The 16,297-nt window shown below is 34.4% G+C and overlaps 1 pseudogene across 1 annotated transcript; it reads right to left on the reverse strand.

The window, feature by feature from the left end:
• Positions 1-7,152: 7,152 nt before the first annotated feature.
• On the reverse strand, positions 7,153-9,536 carry LOC107624228 (exocyst complex component EXO70E2 pseudogene; annotated as a pseudogene). Its single transcript, XR_015880993.1, has one exon. The product of XR_015880993.1 is annotated as an exocyst complex component EXO70E2 pseudogene (transcript).
• Positions 9,537-16,297: the final 6,761 nt, after the last annotated feature.

Genomic DNA, 16,297 nt, shown 5'->3' on the forward strand with positions numbered 1-16,297 from the left:
TTCATCCACCATATGGATCTTTTAGATATTTTATTGATGAGTTTGGAAAACTCTAAGCAAATATTTGTGATGACTAAACATTATTATTTTGATAAATAGCAAAAATATTAATTCACATATGTTAATAAATTAATTTCTGCTATGCAGGTACAATTGGGCCGAAAATTAAATGATTTTATGCAAGCCCAAGTGTGAATTTATTCAGCATGAACATAAAAATTAAAATAATTATATGACTGAATTGTTGTGATATTAATTGGGCCAGAATGAATTTTGTTGCTCCAAGCCCAATTATAATTTATGCTAAGTGATCCAATGCTTGATCTAAAAATCCATCAGGAAAGCAAATGTTACCATTTGCCTTGTGTCTTCCAACGGACCCAAGCATTTTACCATGTGATGGATTTCAAATTTCATTAAATTGTCATTTATTACATAGGAAATATGAGAGAGAAATTTGCAGCTGAATTGATTGATTGTCATAGTGTTGCACGCTACCAATAGCAAAGAAAGGGAAGTAAATTAATTCACTTTTGTTTATTTGTTCAAAAACACTTGAATGCTTCTCTTTCTACATTTTCTATTCTCTCATCTCTCTCCTCTTTTCAGACAATACCCAGGAAACAATGGAAGCAAAACTTAGCTACCAAATTGAAGGAAGAGCACGCTTCAAGACCATCTCAATGATGGCAAGAAAACATAACAAAATAAAAGTATGTTGTGGCTGAGATTTTCACCAAAAATGGTAAGATTTGGTGAGGTAATCTCGAGCATTTCATACTCAAAAAGAAAGAAGAAGATTCGGCCAGCAAGGAAGAGATTCTTGGAGGCATGGCTTGTCTTTGATTCTGCTCAATCACCACAGGAAGTAGCTAGAGTGGCGAAGTGATGGAAGAGGCAGAGATTGGAGCAGATGAAACCATCATCATCATGAAGCATCAAGGGCCAGAAATCCATCTTGGAGAGCAAGCCAAGGATGGAGCGCTCGGATTGATGAAGTGTGATGACCATGGAAGGACTAGAGGTAATTGCATGTTGGGTTTTGCATGGTTATCTCTTCTCTCTCTCTGTGGTCGAACCGGTTCTGTTACTTGGAGAAGAAGAAGTTGGCTTGGTTTTTGGCTTCAAAAGTGGAGGCTTCCCTCTTCTATAAAAAGAGAGAACAGCCACTGTTTGGAGCAAGGAGAAAATTTGAGAGTGCAAGGCACAGTGTTCTCAGAGCTACCTGAGCTAACAGATTTCTCTTCTCCTTCAATGTATTCTGTTTTATATTTTTCTGTTTAATTTTGTCATGTCTTGAGTCTCATAAAAAAAAAGGGCAAACAGTGAGGTTTGTATGAAAAAGCCATAGAGCGGAAAAAGGCAGAGAGTGCAAAATTAAAAGAAAAAGCCATAGATGTCCATAGAGTTCCTTTGTTCATCTATGTTGTGTTTCATGATTCTGTGGGAATCCCCTTGTAAGTTAGGTTAGCACTTTACAGATTGTAATCAGGAAGATTATAGTGAAATTCCATCATGTTTGTGATGGAGACTGGATGTAAGCTGCACTGCACTTAGCAGCTGAACCAGGATATATCTGGGTGTAATTTTCTCTCTTCCCTACTCCATTTCTGTTTCTACTGCACAGGAGCAAAAACCGAAAATATCTCGTGTCAAGTGACGAGACAAAAAGAAAAGTCTCGTGGCTAGTCACGAGATAAAAAGACAAGAAGTTTTCAAAATTGGTTTCAAAGGTCAGCAAGTCTTATCAAGCAAAAAGGGGGCTAAGATTCAACCCCCTCTTCTCTTAGCCACTAATAACCATCATTTATAGTACTAATAGACGCATCTTCGAAATGGTCACATGTGTGTTTATTGTCTTTTCGTAACCTGGTATTTGTGATATTACTTGCTCAAATTATTCGATTAAAAGCAAAATTTTCAGAAAATCTAATCAAAACAATTCGTCTTGATAATGTTGGTGAATTTACTTTTCAAGCCTTTGATGCTTATTGTATGATTAACGGAATAAGCGTTGAACATCCAGTAGTTCATGTTCACACACAAAATAGATTAGCAGAATCACTTATTAAATGCCTCTAATTAATTGCTAGACCTTTATTTATGAGAACAAATCTCCAAATCTTGGGGCATGCAATTTTATATGATGCAGCATTTATTCGTTTGAGACCAACAAGTTACCATCAATTCTCTCATTTATAATTAACTTTTGGCCAACAGCCAAATATTTTCCATTTGAGGATATTTGGGTGTGCGATATATATTCCAATTGTCCCACCTTCTTGTATCAAAATGGGATCCCACAGAAAATTAGAAATTTATGTGGGATATGATTCTCCCTCTATACTGAGGTATCTTGAGATACAAACAGGAGATTTGTTTAAAGTTTGATTTGTAAATTGTCATTTTGATGAATCAACATTTTCAACATTAAGAGGAGAGAATAAGCTTCTTGAAAAACAATTTAATTGGAATGCATCATCCTTGATGCATTTAGATCCTCGATCAAGGTAATGTAAAATAGAAGTTCAAAAAATTATACATTTATAAAGAATAGCAAATGAATTGCCTGATGCATTTTTGGATATAAAAAGGATTACTAAATCCTATATACCAGTTGAAAATGCTCCAATCTGAATTGATATCCTAGTTGGACAAATGGCCACCGAAATAAATTCACGTCCAAAGCATGATAGGCCTGTCAGTTCTAAAGACAAAAATCTTCGAAAAAGAAAAGAGGTAAATACTATTCCTATTAAAAAATATAAAGACATAGACACATAGTAAAGATACCTGCAGTTGTCCAAAATTTTGATATAATTTTGATGCCAGAAGATGTTCAGGTACCTAACAATTCTGAAAATTGTGATAATTATGAGATCTCGATAAATTATGTCTTTACAGAAGAAAAATAGAACCAAAATAAAATAATTATCAATGGAATATTTGCATATAATGTGGTATTACACATCATGCATGAAAGTAAGGATCTTGAGTCAAGAACAGTCGAAGAATGTCGACAAATGAATGATTGGCCGAAATAGGAAGAAGCTATGAAGAATGAGTTAGACTCACTTGTAAAACGTGAAGTATTTAGACTTGTAGTTCGTACACCAGAAGATGTAAAATTTTTTGGATACAGATGGGTATTTGTGAGAAAACGAAATGAGAAAAATAAAGTTGTATGTTACAAAACTCGACTTGTGGTACAAGATTTTTGACAAAAGACCGATATAGATTATGAAGAAACATATTTCCCTATAGTAGATGCAAGAACATTGCGTTATTTGGTCAGTTTATCTGCATAGCATAAACTACATATGCATCTAATGGACGTGGTAACAGTCTATTTATACAGATTATTAGATCGTGATATATATATATATATATATATATATATATATATATATATATATATATATATATATGAAAGTTCATGAATGACTAAAAATATCTAAACTATCTCATAAATATTCGTAGGGGTTATACACAGTAAAATTGTAAATATCTTTATATGGTCTAAAGCAATCTGGATGAATGTGGTATAATCGTCTTACTGAGTATCTGGAGAAAAACGGATTTAAGAATGATGATATCTGCCCATGTGTTTTCAAAAAGAAATCTTCATCTAGATTCATTATAATTGCTGTGCACGTTGATGATTTAAATATCATTATAACCCCTGAAGAAATTCCAACAATTATAAAAGCTCTAAAAGAAGAGTTTGAGATGAAAGATCTTGGAAAGACTAAATTTTATTTGGCCTGCAAATCGAGCATACAAAAAAGGGATATTTATTCATCAAACAACATACACAGAAAAGATCTTGAAGAGATTTTATATGGATAAGTTACATTCATTAAATATCTCAATGATCGTAAGGTCTTTAGATGTGAAAAATGATCAATTCCGTCCTAAAGAAGAAAATAAAGATATCATTAATCCTGAAGTACCATATCTTAGTGCCATTGGAGCGCTAATGTACCTTTGTAATGATACACGACTTGACATATCATTTGTTGTAAATTTACTAGTAAGGTATAATTCTTCTCCAACCAGAAGACATTGACGTGGAGTCAAACAAATCTTTCGATATCTTTATGGAACGGTAGATATAGGATTGTTTATCCATATGAATCCAAGTCAGAATTAATTGGCTATGCATATGCAAGATACTTGTCTAATCCACACAAAAGAAGATATCAAACAGGATACCTATTCACATATGGTGATACAGCTATATCATGGAGGTCCACAAAACAAACAATAGCAGCAACATCCTCTAATCATGTTGAAATACTAGCGATACTTGAAGCAAGTCGCGAGTGCTTTTGGCTAAGGAGTTTAATCCAATATATTCTATCATCTTGTGGACTGAATGATAGAAAAATAGCTCTAACTATTCTATTTGAAGATAATACAGCATGTATTGCTCAACTTAAGGGTGGATACATCAAATGTGATAGAACATAGTATATTTCTCCCAAATTCTTCTTCACTCATGATCTTCAAAATCAAGGAACAATTGATGTCTAACAAGTCTGCTCAACTTAATCTGGCAGATTTATCTACAAAACCACTTCCAAAATTCTCATTTGAAAAATTGGTCATCAAATTGAGATGCGCTGATTTTGAGATATTAAATAATGTCGATAAGAAGGGGAGACTGCACTCTTTTTTTCTTGGTCAGATTTTTTTACTATTGAATTTTTCTTCACAAGATTTTTAATGAGGCAGTCCCATCACGAAGAATTTTGTACTATTTTTTTTAATAAGTTTTTTTTTCATTAGATTTTTCTTTAATAAGATTTTAACGAGTCATAATCCTAAATGGTCATCCAAAGAATAGTGTTCTGATAAGTATGAGGTGGATGCCTATTTAATGTGGGCGGCTCAATTTTTTAATGTTGCTCAAGTTATCAAAAGAGATTACAATTAATTATGTTTAAAAATGGTGACCCTTATAAGTATATAAATAGGGTAGCGTAGTTGAGACAGAACACACTACAATAACAACAAACACTCTTCTCATTCTTTATATGCTAAGATATATATATAACATTAATTGTGATAAATATTAATATTAGAGTTATCTATTTATATTATTTTATTTTATATTTATTATTTATTTATTTATTTATTTTACAACATAAACCAACAATTTTTTAGTAATTTTAATTAATATTTATTCAATATAAATATTAAATTATTTTTAATAAATAATTTTATTAATTTATACATATAAATTTTAATAAATATAAATATAAATTATATAACTTTTTATAAACAAATTTTTATAAATATAAATATAAATTATTATTGATTAAATACTCATCTAAAATAATAATATTTATTGTCTTATAACATTGATAAGTTGTGAATATTGAATTATTTTTTAAAGTATTCATGGTCCACTCTATTATCATTATTATAATTGACATTGGAGTAACCTTTAATTACTTTCACTATTTTTTTTCAATTATCATATAAAGATTAAGGTTGTCAAACGGCCAACCCAATTTATTTAGGTTTGACCTATTAAATTTGTGAGTTAAATAAGTTGATCTGTTTAAGTTTGTTTTATTTATAGATCATAATTTTTAATTCGAATTATTTATAACCAATTTGATAGGTTAAGCAGACGAACTTATTTATTTTTTTATTTTAATTTTTGAAACAAATTTTGACAAAAAAAACTTTTAAATCAAAAACCTTAAATAAACATTATTTGTGTTTTCGTTTATAGGTCGAATTTTTATGTTAGATCAAAAAAAATATTAGCTAAAAATATTTTTTTAATATAAAAAAAATGATTCACTCATTTAATCCGTCATTTTTTAGGTTAATCAGATTCAGGCTATTTAACCCAAAATCTAAACGGGTTTAATTTTAAAAAAAAAATTGCCTATTTAAATAAATAAATGAGTTAACTAATTAAATTTAACCTATTTTAACGATTTAAAAAAAAGGAACAAAAAAAGAAAATGCTTAAAAATGTCAAATTATATTGAAGTTTCTCATTAGTTTCCAGACAATTTCATCAAATAGGAAATCAGCTAAAAATATTTTTTACTTGTTAAAGTTCTTTTTCGACATTTTGTTGTGTCATATATATATATATTAGAAGTTTTAAAATACATAATTTTTGTTTGTCTGAGTCAAATGTTGAACAGGATATATTTGACAATTGACTTGGTTTGGTCTTTTACCTCTAACAGTCTCTGCCTTATCAAAGACTTACTCAGTCAATTATGAAAGAATTTTATATAGAACCCTACAAACAAGATTTTGATGTTCAATTAATGAGCAATTAAAATAAGGATTTTTCAGATTTCTTATCTATGTTAATTTTTTACATGACCAATTTACAATAAGCTATGATGCATGAATACTGATACGGATACAGGACACGATATGATACGGGATATGTCGACACGTAAATTTTAAAATCTTACATGATATGGAGACACACATACATATAAAATATAAAATATTTTTTGGATAAATCGTAATGATAATTTGATATTTTATTGATATTAAAATATAAATTAAATTTTTTTAATTATTTTTAATGTCTTATTTTAATTATATCAAATATTTAAAATATTTTTTGTTTTAATAATAAATAATATATACTATATCTAAATTTATTTTAAGAATATATCTTAAAAATAAGACTGAACACTTTGACACATGATGGTATTTAGGTATGTTTAGGCGTGTCTGGAGAATAATTTTTTATTTTTTATTAAGACACGGTTAGACACAGTAGACACGCATGTTGAACGAGTGTCAGTGAGTGTCGTATCTAAAATGTGTCCAACATACGGATATAGCAACTCAACGAAGTGTCCGTACTTCATAGCAAAATATCAATGTCACTTGTTTTTATTTATTTTAAAGATAATATCCTGTTAGATATAAGAATGAATATAAAAAATAGCTTAGAGAAAATACTAGGTGATATAAGATTAGAATATCTAAAATGAGAATAAAATATATGATGCATAATATGAGCATTCATTGCTCTCAGTGCACACAGGAAATTCTCAATCAGAAGTTAGAAGAAAGCAATAAAAAGCACTTAGAATTCTTTAACTTCTAGTCTTCTACATAACTATACCATTGAATACATATACACAAAGTAATAAGTGGAAGAACAATAAGGTTTTGGCATGGACCCTAACCAGTTTTGTTATTATATATAGTACAAATACAATAAGCTTCTCTTAGAGATGGAGCATAATTATCATTCCAATTATGTACATTAAAAATCAACTATCAAATTAATTATCTGAATAAATTACATATTAAAATATAAAATATATATTTAAAAATTAAAATACACATTTAAAATACATAATACCTGATTCAGTGGGTGATTTTTTATGCATCCGGAACACTTTCTTTTATCCTTTATCCTATCTTTACTTCTTCCGGGGACTTTGCAATGATTTTGCAGCTCCCTCAAAGAAATCCAAAATATAAGCTTCTAAATCTTCAGCACTATATTTAACGTGCTTCTCACTAATCTGATTACTATGCCTCCCTACAAATGTTCTATAAGCATGGACCACCTTCAAGGACAGCGAAATTCGCAGTTCTTCGCGAAGCTGAATATCTGGAATGTTCCAAGCTGTTTGGACCCTATAAAGATCCTCGAATGCAATGTAGAAGCTTCTTAACTTGTCTTTAAGAACATTCTTTGGGCCAACATTGCTAATAGTTCCTTGCATTTGGATTCCATCATCTTTAAGCCAGGAAAGAATTGAACTCAAACTAGATCTCTGGTAATCCATTGCATGCTGCCTATACTTGGATTTGCGCTTTCGGATCCAATCGTCTCCGAAAATCGACCCAAGTTCATCAGATCCTTTAACCTTTCTAGCCATGTACTGGATGTTATTCACTAAGAAGAGGTGCTGCAAGGGAACATCTTTGTATAATTTGGATTTCTCATCAAGATTGAATTCTAAGATCGATGCCACGGACCGGAAGTGGCGCGCCATCTTTCCCTCCTCTGTTTCTTCTTTGTCCTTGAGAAGATGATTAAGCTTTTCGCCGTAGTCAGTTAAAGTTTCAAGATAGTTCATCACATATCTGGTTAATGGATGGATTCCGCCTCCAACAAAAGGAGTTGATGCACCGTCCGAGGCAATGGCATGCTCGAATTCAAGAAACGTGGCCTTCACGCAATCGCCTAATCCGGTTATTGCCTCGAGAAATTCGAACCTAACGGACGAACCGGCCTTGTCTTGATACAAATCGGTAACTTCCGGTACAAGGCTTGAAAGGACCTCATACATGTCAAGGATCTTGAACAATTTCTCAGGTTTGCGAGGGCCAATTGAAACGGCTCCGGCGAAATTCAGAAGCTGCAACATCAAAGACTTTGATGCATCAACAAAACAAACTTGACTTACCGGTTCGCCTTCCCCGAAAATCCGGTCAGCAAGCCACTTCTCGCTTGCAAGATAAACCCTAACAAAGATTCTCACGGCCCAAATCCACCGTTTGATCTTGGAATTCAGAGCAGTCCACTCCATTCTCAGGACATTCTCAATGCTTTGTTTTTCAATTTCAAGAATTGCCAAGCATTGTTCCAACGCTTCCCTTCGCGCCATGGTATAAGCATGGCAACATTCCTGGCGATAACCGGAAGCAAACATCAAACTAGCAATGCACCGAAGATGAAGAATCACATCTGGACTAACCGGATCGTTGATACTGTCTCTCCGGAACGATTCGACGGACTCATCACCGAACGACACCACTGAATTCTCATCAGAAAAGTCACCTTCACTTCTAAACGACACGTATTCAGGCTCAAAAGGCTGCGTGTTCTGGCTAAGCAAGCTCTTGAAGACTTGTTCAAGCTGAGACATAGCGGTTTGGAGAATGCTATAAGCTCTATGCAAAAGCTTATATTCTTTGTCCTCTTTGCTTAAAGTTGAGCTCTCTAACTTCTCAATCAACCGTCGTGTTTCGTCCGCGGCGTTCAAATACTCGCTCTGATCTTCCTCCCAGTTCATTATTACCTCCTCAATGGCGTTGAGCCTATCTTCTAGGTCTTTCTCCTTTGAACTCGCTATGCTAATTGAACGCAGCTGAGTGCCAAGATCTGCTAGAATCTTCTTCGCGTCGCCGGTGAGATTCTTCTTTGATCCTAATGCCCTCACAACGTGCCTCGCTGCGGCGATCAGGTTTTCCTCTCTTTCTAGCTCCGGAATCATAAGCTCAGATTCCTCAAAGGCCATGTTATACAAACAAAGAGAACGGAAACAGAACAGAGCAGAATCCTTCACTACAATTAAGTTTTAGAAGGACTCACCAACCAAGAAGCCAATGTTACAATCACCATTAGAACAATGAGTAGGTACAAATTATTGCAAGAAAAAGAATAACCAACTATATTATGTTAAAGGTAGCAATGGAAAGAACTGTATGGAGTTTATTGACTTTTCACTATGAAGCACCGAAGAAGTATAACAATTATTGAGAAGAAAAACAGGACAATGGAGAAAGAAGAAAACTTTTGCTTTTTGGGTAAATAATAATAAGTGTCATGGACTCATGGTTCAATTAGTGGCTGTGATTTGTGGATATGATAAAATATCAGATCAACCCTACAGAAGTCTTGCAAGGTACTGTTACTGATGTTTTGTTTCTCTGACTTGTTTTTATTATTTTGGAATTATTAGCGGCTTGACGCGGTTCAATGGGAAGATGTACTTTAATTTTGGAGTTTCTTAAGTACGATACAGTTTGAAGATTGAACAGGTAAATGTTCATGCTTTTGACTTCTTCAGCTCTTGTCATTCTAAAATAAGTGTCCAAAATCAATGAATTGTTACGCAAATCACATGTCACTCGGGGTTTAGGAAAAAGAAGGTCAAGTAAGACTAGATGATTTTAGAAATGAATTTAATTTTAACTTATTGATAATGTATTTAATCATATAATGTTGTATTAATAAAAATAATTATTTTTTATATTGGCTGTTTGAATGGTTATGTAAATGAACAATTGTAATTATACAATTGTGTAAAACGTTCTATATATTAGTACATTAAAATTAAACTCTTTAGTCTTTACCATAATAATAGTAAAATTTTTACTATAATTCGAAAGAATTACAATTATTAAGTCCCTAAAATTCTTCTTAATCCTATCAAGGATCACACACAGGGGCGGAGTTAGAATAAAATTTAGGGAGGTGACAAAGTTTAATTTTTTAATATAAGGAGACTAAAATTAAAATTTTAAGGAGGGGTTAAACCAAAATTTACACATAACTTATAAGAAAAAGTTGAAATTTAGGTTTATGTAGGAGTGATTCCGCCCCTAGTCACACAAGCTCGTTATCGAGTTTTCATCACTAAACTAACCTAGCTTAAATTTTTCTGTCAAGTGCTCTCCCAACTTAGTAAAAAGAACTTTTCAGACTCATGACACAAAACAGAAAATACATCAAAAGAATTTGACTTATTCAAAGACTTTTTTCTAAATATATTTCCTTTATTTTTCTCTCAATGACATTTACTAATGCCTCACATATTTACCTTTTTCATGAAAACAAAGAAAGATAGAATAAAAAAGTAACATATTCAATAAAAAAAAAAGATAAGTAATAGAAATGTTCTAAGAAAATTAGATTTGTGTTTTTACTCCTTGCTTTTAATTCTTGGCCAAATGTCCTTTCTATATAGGTGCATTATTTCCAAAGCTTGAAACTTTTTTGGTAACAAATTCTGAGCGCATAATACTGTAAAATAGTTACATTCTTCTCTAGAAATGAGTACAACAATAGAGGTAATGGAAGTGTAAAATGATAGAAGAACAAAGTTATAGATTACAGAAGATCCTGTATGTGCTGTCATTTCTATCCTTCTTTCGTTTGATAACCACACTTATCTTTGTTGTATTAATTTAATCTTCATCCTTGATTTTTAACTTTGGCTCTAAATTTTATCATTTTTCTTTCATCAGTTTGATTAAAAGAGCCATTTCTTCCTTTCTTGTAATATTGTTTGTCCATTTTGATTTAAATTTCTGCAATTTTTTTTTATTATTTTGTTCAATATGAACGGCTGAAATGCTTGGCCTTTCTGTCAATAACAACATTAATACGAGGCTGTACGAATAAAAGATTCATCAAATAATATTTAGATTTTTAAATTCAATTAATTATATGTTTGTCATCATAAAAAATAATATTATTATTTTTTAAACTCAACTTCTATAATTTGACGCTTTTTAATTTTCATATAGAGGGGAGAATGGAGTAGGACGCCAATATGTAGTGCATGCGTGCTTTACCAGGGTATGGTATCAGGGGAGAAGAAATCAGACGGTGCGAGTTGAAGCTGCCCAATTGGACGGTCCGATTTGAGGGTGACAACACGGACAATCCGAGTTGTGCCATTCCCGCCACGTGTCGCGCATGCCAAGTTCCCAGAACGGTGCCCCTTAAACCCAACATACCCCCTTCCTGCACCCACTCCCTCCATCCGAAATCAGTTTCTCCTTCAACCCACCAGCAGCCATTCTCTCTTCTTCTTCTTCATTTAGCAGCTTCTTCTTCTTCTAGGTGCATGAAAAAAAAATTTACAATGCCAAAGAAACACAAATATAAAGATGTTGATCGTCCTGAACTTCATATTGTAAATTATCTCAGCCATCCTGATTATGTAAGTTTATTTTTTTATTTTTTTTATATTTCAGAATTATAATTATTATTGTTAGAAATTTAATTTTTATTATTGTTGATAGAAATTGAATTTAGGAATATATGTGACAGAAATATGATTGTTGTTAGAAATTTAGGAATATAGTTAGAAATATATATGTTTAGATGTAGTTTGTTAGAGAATATTTTAGAAATTTTTTGTAATAATTTTAGAAATTATAATTAATTCGGAGGAACATTTATGGTTTACTGGTTTTTATCATGTTTCGCATATTGGAATAGTTCAATGTCAGAAAGCACTGGTAAATGCTCTAGTTAAAAGGTGGCTCCCAGACACACACACCTTTCACCTTCCGGTTGGTGAGTGTACTGTGACACTGAAAGATATGGCCGTAATTCTTGGTCTTCCGACGAACAGTCTTTCAGTCACAGGAATGACTATGAGCAGTTTTGAAGCCTTAGAGGCTGGGTGTTCGCACCAATTTAGGGTTGCACCGAGAAAGTCAGACTGTAGAGGAAGCTGCATAAAATTGATGTGGCTTCGGGATTTAAAAGAACGTTTACAGTTGATTGGTGAAAAGAGTATTCAGAGGTACATGAAGTGCCACATTATGTTGTTATTTGGTACGATCTTGTTTGGAGACAAGTCTAGGGCATCTGTGCACTGGAAGTTCCTGCCTTTGCTTCGTGATTTCGGCAGTATCGGATAGTATAGTTGGGGATTGGCATGCCTAGCACACCTGTACAGGGCGCTATGCAGGGCATCTCGTTTTGAATATAAGAAAATCGATGGTCCGCTAACACTTCTGCTAACTTGGGCTTGGATCTGTCTACCATATCTTGTGTCGGTTCCTAGAGAACCCCACAGTTTTTCGCTTGCAAATAGGTAATATTATCGACTTACATCGTATCTTCATATTTATGTTTTAATTGTGTTAATGAAATGAATCATATTAGGTGGCGTAACTGGAACTGTGGAGACCAACGCTATAGATTTCTTACTCTTGCACACTTTAGGAAGTCATTGGATGATATTCAAGAAGGTCAGGTATGTTTTCATTAAAGAAGTATTTGTTTCGGGTTTAGTCTTACTGTTATTTGGCTTGTCATGGTCTGTTTCTTTTATTGTGTGCAGTTTGTGTGGGTTGCTTATGGTGTTGATCGCATTGATCCAGACATGATTCCTGGAGACATCTACATGCACTCAGTTGTGTGGAGTGCTACGGTGCCATTAGTTTCATTTGAATGCATTGAGCGACATGCTAGTGATAGGTTTAGGCGACATTTTGGTTTCGTTCAGGGAGTTCCTCATCAGAAACGGAATCTAGACAAGACACACGGAGAAGTTCTTATTGGTCCTAAGAATCTTGACTGGGCCATAGCCACGACTGATTTATTTTGGGTGATGCAGTGAACAAACAGGTATAATCACGTTCTTACTGAGCTTACCGTGCCTCCACAATATCCGTTGGATATTTACATGCACTGGTACCGTACCAAATATCATGTGGTTCAAGAGAATGATGAGGGTAATCCAGTTATGGATAATGACAATGATAGGGGTAATCCAGTTGTGGATGATGACAATGATGAGCAGGAGCCACAATCACCGCCACCTCCACCTCCACCTCCACCTTCACATGAACAACCACAGTCCTCGGTCCCATATATATTTCAAACACAGTTTGCCCCGTCATATCCAATACATCAGCAATATTGGAGTACTCCACAATTTGACTCAGGAGACGGAGCTTCTTTTAGCCAGTTACTTGGGTTCATGGCTGCAAATACAGGCCAATCACAATCTAGCCAGCAGCCTGATTTCATGACGGGTAGGTATTTCTTGGACGCGAGGCATCCATGCTGCACTTCCTCGGGTATTTCTGGAGGTAGGGTATCTGGAGACTCTAGTAGGAGTGACGGTGATTGAGAGATTCTTAGTCAAAACCCACGCCGTGTTTTCATGGGTCTAATTGAAGTAAATGCTAAGGCAACTGAGCAAGAGACTAATGAGTATCTAGTAGATGAACCAGGTGACGAGGATGACGAAGAGGGTGAAGATGAGGACATGGATGAGGATGAAGAATCCCGCAATGATGCTCTTGATGATGGTGATCATGCAGGTCCAATTATTAATGATTTACTTTTTTGGCAATTGATTATATTATATTTATATTTGAGTCTTCTTTTGTTTGACTATGTTACATACTTGTTTGGCGGACATTCTTTTGTTTATACTATATACATCATTGGATGGTCTGTTTAATTAAATTATGTACAGGCGAGGCATGTACTCTAGATGAGATAAGCAAATGATACAATCTTAGGGTTGATCCGCCATGTCATAGCGCTGATCGATACACCCCGTTCATGCTAAAACGGGCCGCCAAGAAATGCAAGAAATTTGTGAAAGATGTAAAGTGGACAATGAAAAAGTAGTTGTTGTGTACTTAACATTTTCTATGTATCATTTAACTTTTCTATGTATCATTTAACTGCTCTATATTTCATTACTATGCTTGTAGTAGAATTCTTGGATAAGTTATAAAGTTTTAAATATTGTAGAGCGTTTGGGTAAATTCTAAAGTCACAAGTGTCATAAAGTAGTTTCATAAAATAACAATGTTTCAAATATCATACTGTTGTAAATATGAAGTTGTAAATGCCATAGAGTACTTGGATAAAATATAAAATATATAAATCAACTGAGCATTGTTGCCAGCACTTGCACCACCTGACTGACGGCATCTATTATGGCTGTGTCCATCAGCCCCACATTGCCTACATTGCCTAGGACCACGTAACATTCACGTATCCATCTCGTTCAAAAAATGTGTCATCCTTGGGTGACCTTTAGTCACTCGTCTTAGGTACGGATTTGGTACAAATCGAGGCCCGTTGTACGCAGGCCATGTAGTGGGATTTCCCAGTGGCCTAAACCTAGCTCGGTAAACCCTTCGAACTTGGTCCATCTTATAAACATCATGAACATACACTTGGCAATCTAGTCGTTGATTTGTACAACATGCAAACACATGTCGACAAGAAATTCGGTCCACCTGGAACTCACCACAGTCACATCGTTATCGACGGAGGTTGACGGCATACTCTGTTCCACTTGGTATGTCACGCACTTCAAAGACATTATTCTGCCTGTCAAAGTAATTAAGCTGGATGTTTCCTGATGCAAGTTGACTTGCATGCAATTTTGAGATCATAATCTCAGAAAAAACATGTCCAGTAGTTATCCGAGCCTCCGCCTCAGCTCTTTTTCGAGTGAACAACTCGTTAAGCCTGTAGAATATTGCTTTGACAAGTGCAGTGATAGGGAGATTGCATGCACCCTTCAAGACTGAGTTGATGCATTCCACTAGGTTCGTGGTCATGTGACCCTATCGGTAACCACCACAGAATGCCAATGCATACTGTTCGCGGGGGGATTCGATTTAACAAGTTAATGTAAGCCTCGCCCCGTTCTCATAGACGCTGGTAACGCAATTCGTACTCGCGAACCGTCCTTGAATATCCTGTACAATAAGAAAAAATAAACAGAAAAAAAAGGATGACAAACACATAATGAAGTTAACTCTATTAATAACAAACTTCAAATTACTCAATGTTACCTATATTGACGACAAGTTTTTGCAGGTATGATGCCTTGAACTTTCTCAAAAAATTTGATTCTATATGCCTGATGCAAAACATGTGAAAAGCTCTAGGAGGTGACTAAGCTCCATTACTGCGGGCCACAGCTACATTGATGGATTCGTGTCGGTCAGATATCAGTCCCACACCATCCCAAGTCACAACATGTTGTCACAAGTTACTAAGATAAAAGTGTCACGCATCAGAAGTCTTTTCCTCCACAATAGCAAATGCGATTGGGACGATATTGTTGTTACCATCCTGTGAAACTGCAACTAACAGACAACCCTTGTACTTTCCATACAAGTGAGTCCCATCTACCTGGACAATTGGCTTACAATATCTAAATGCTCTAATGTGGGGATAATAACTCCAGAAGACTCGATGCAATACCCGGATATCAGTTACCAAGTCATCGCCTTGATATGCAGGCATAGTATCAAAATGGACGACTGCTGACGGCTCCTTATGACACATGGCCTCAAACCATATCAGCAAAGCTTCGTACGATACTTCCCAACCTCCAAATATTTTTTTCACTAACTTTTGCTTAGCCAACCATGCTTTCCGATAGCTGATAGTGTAATTGAACTTTGATTGCACTTCTGCAATAACTGAATTTACCTTTATCGAGGGGTCAGCCTCAACCAACGGCTTTATTGCTTCTGCAATTGTGTTCGAATCCAGCTTCGAATGATCTTGATAAATGGTGGCTCTGGTACAAGTGTGACTATCATTATACCTCCTTATAACCCAACAGTACTTTCTGCTGATCATGCTAACCCTGATAAGCCAATCACACCCTGACACATACTGTGTACACTTGGCATAAAATGTCAACAGCTCTAACTCATACACCCGGTAGTCTACACCTCTTCGGATGGTATAATCTTTCATCACCATAATAACAGCTTCCTTAGAACTGAATTCCATTCCCATGGCAAATTCACCATCTACAACAAT

Source organism: Arachis ipaensis, chromosome B10 (genome assembly GCF_059453495.1).
Source record: "Arachis ipaensis isolate K30076 ecotype BB chromosome B10, ASM5945349v1, whole genome shotgun sequence".
NCBI lineage: Eukaryota > Viridiplantae > Streptophyta > Magnoliopsida > Fabales > Fabaceae > Arachis > Arachis ipaensis.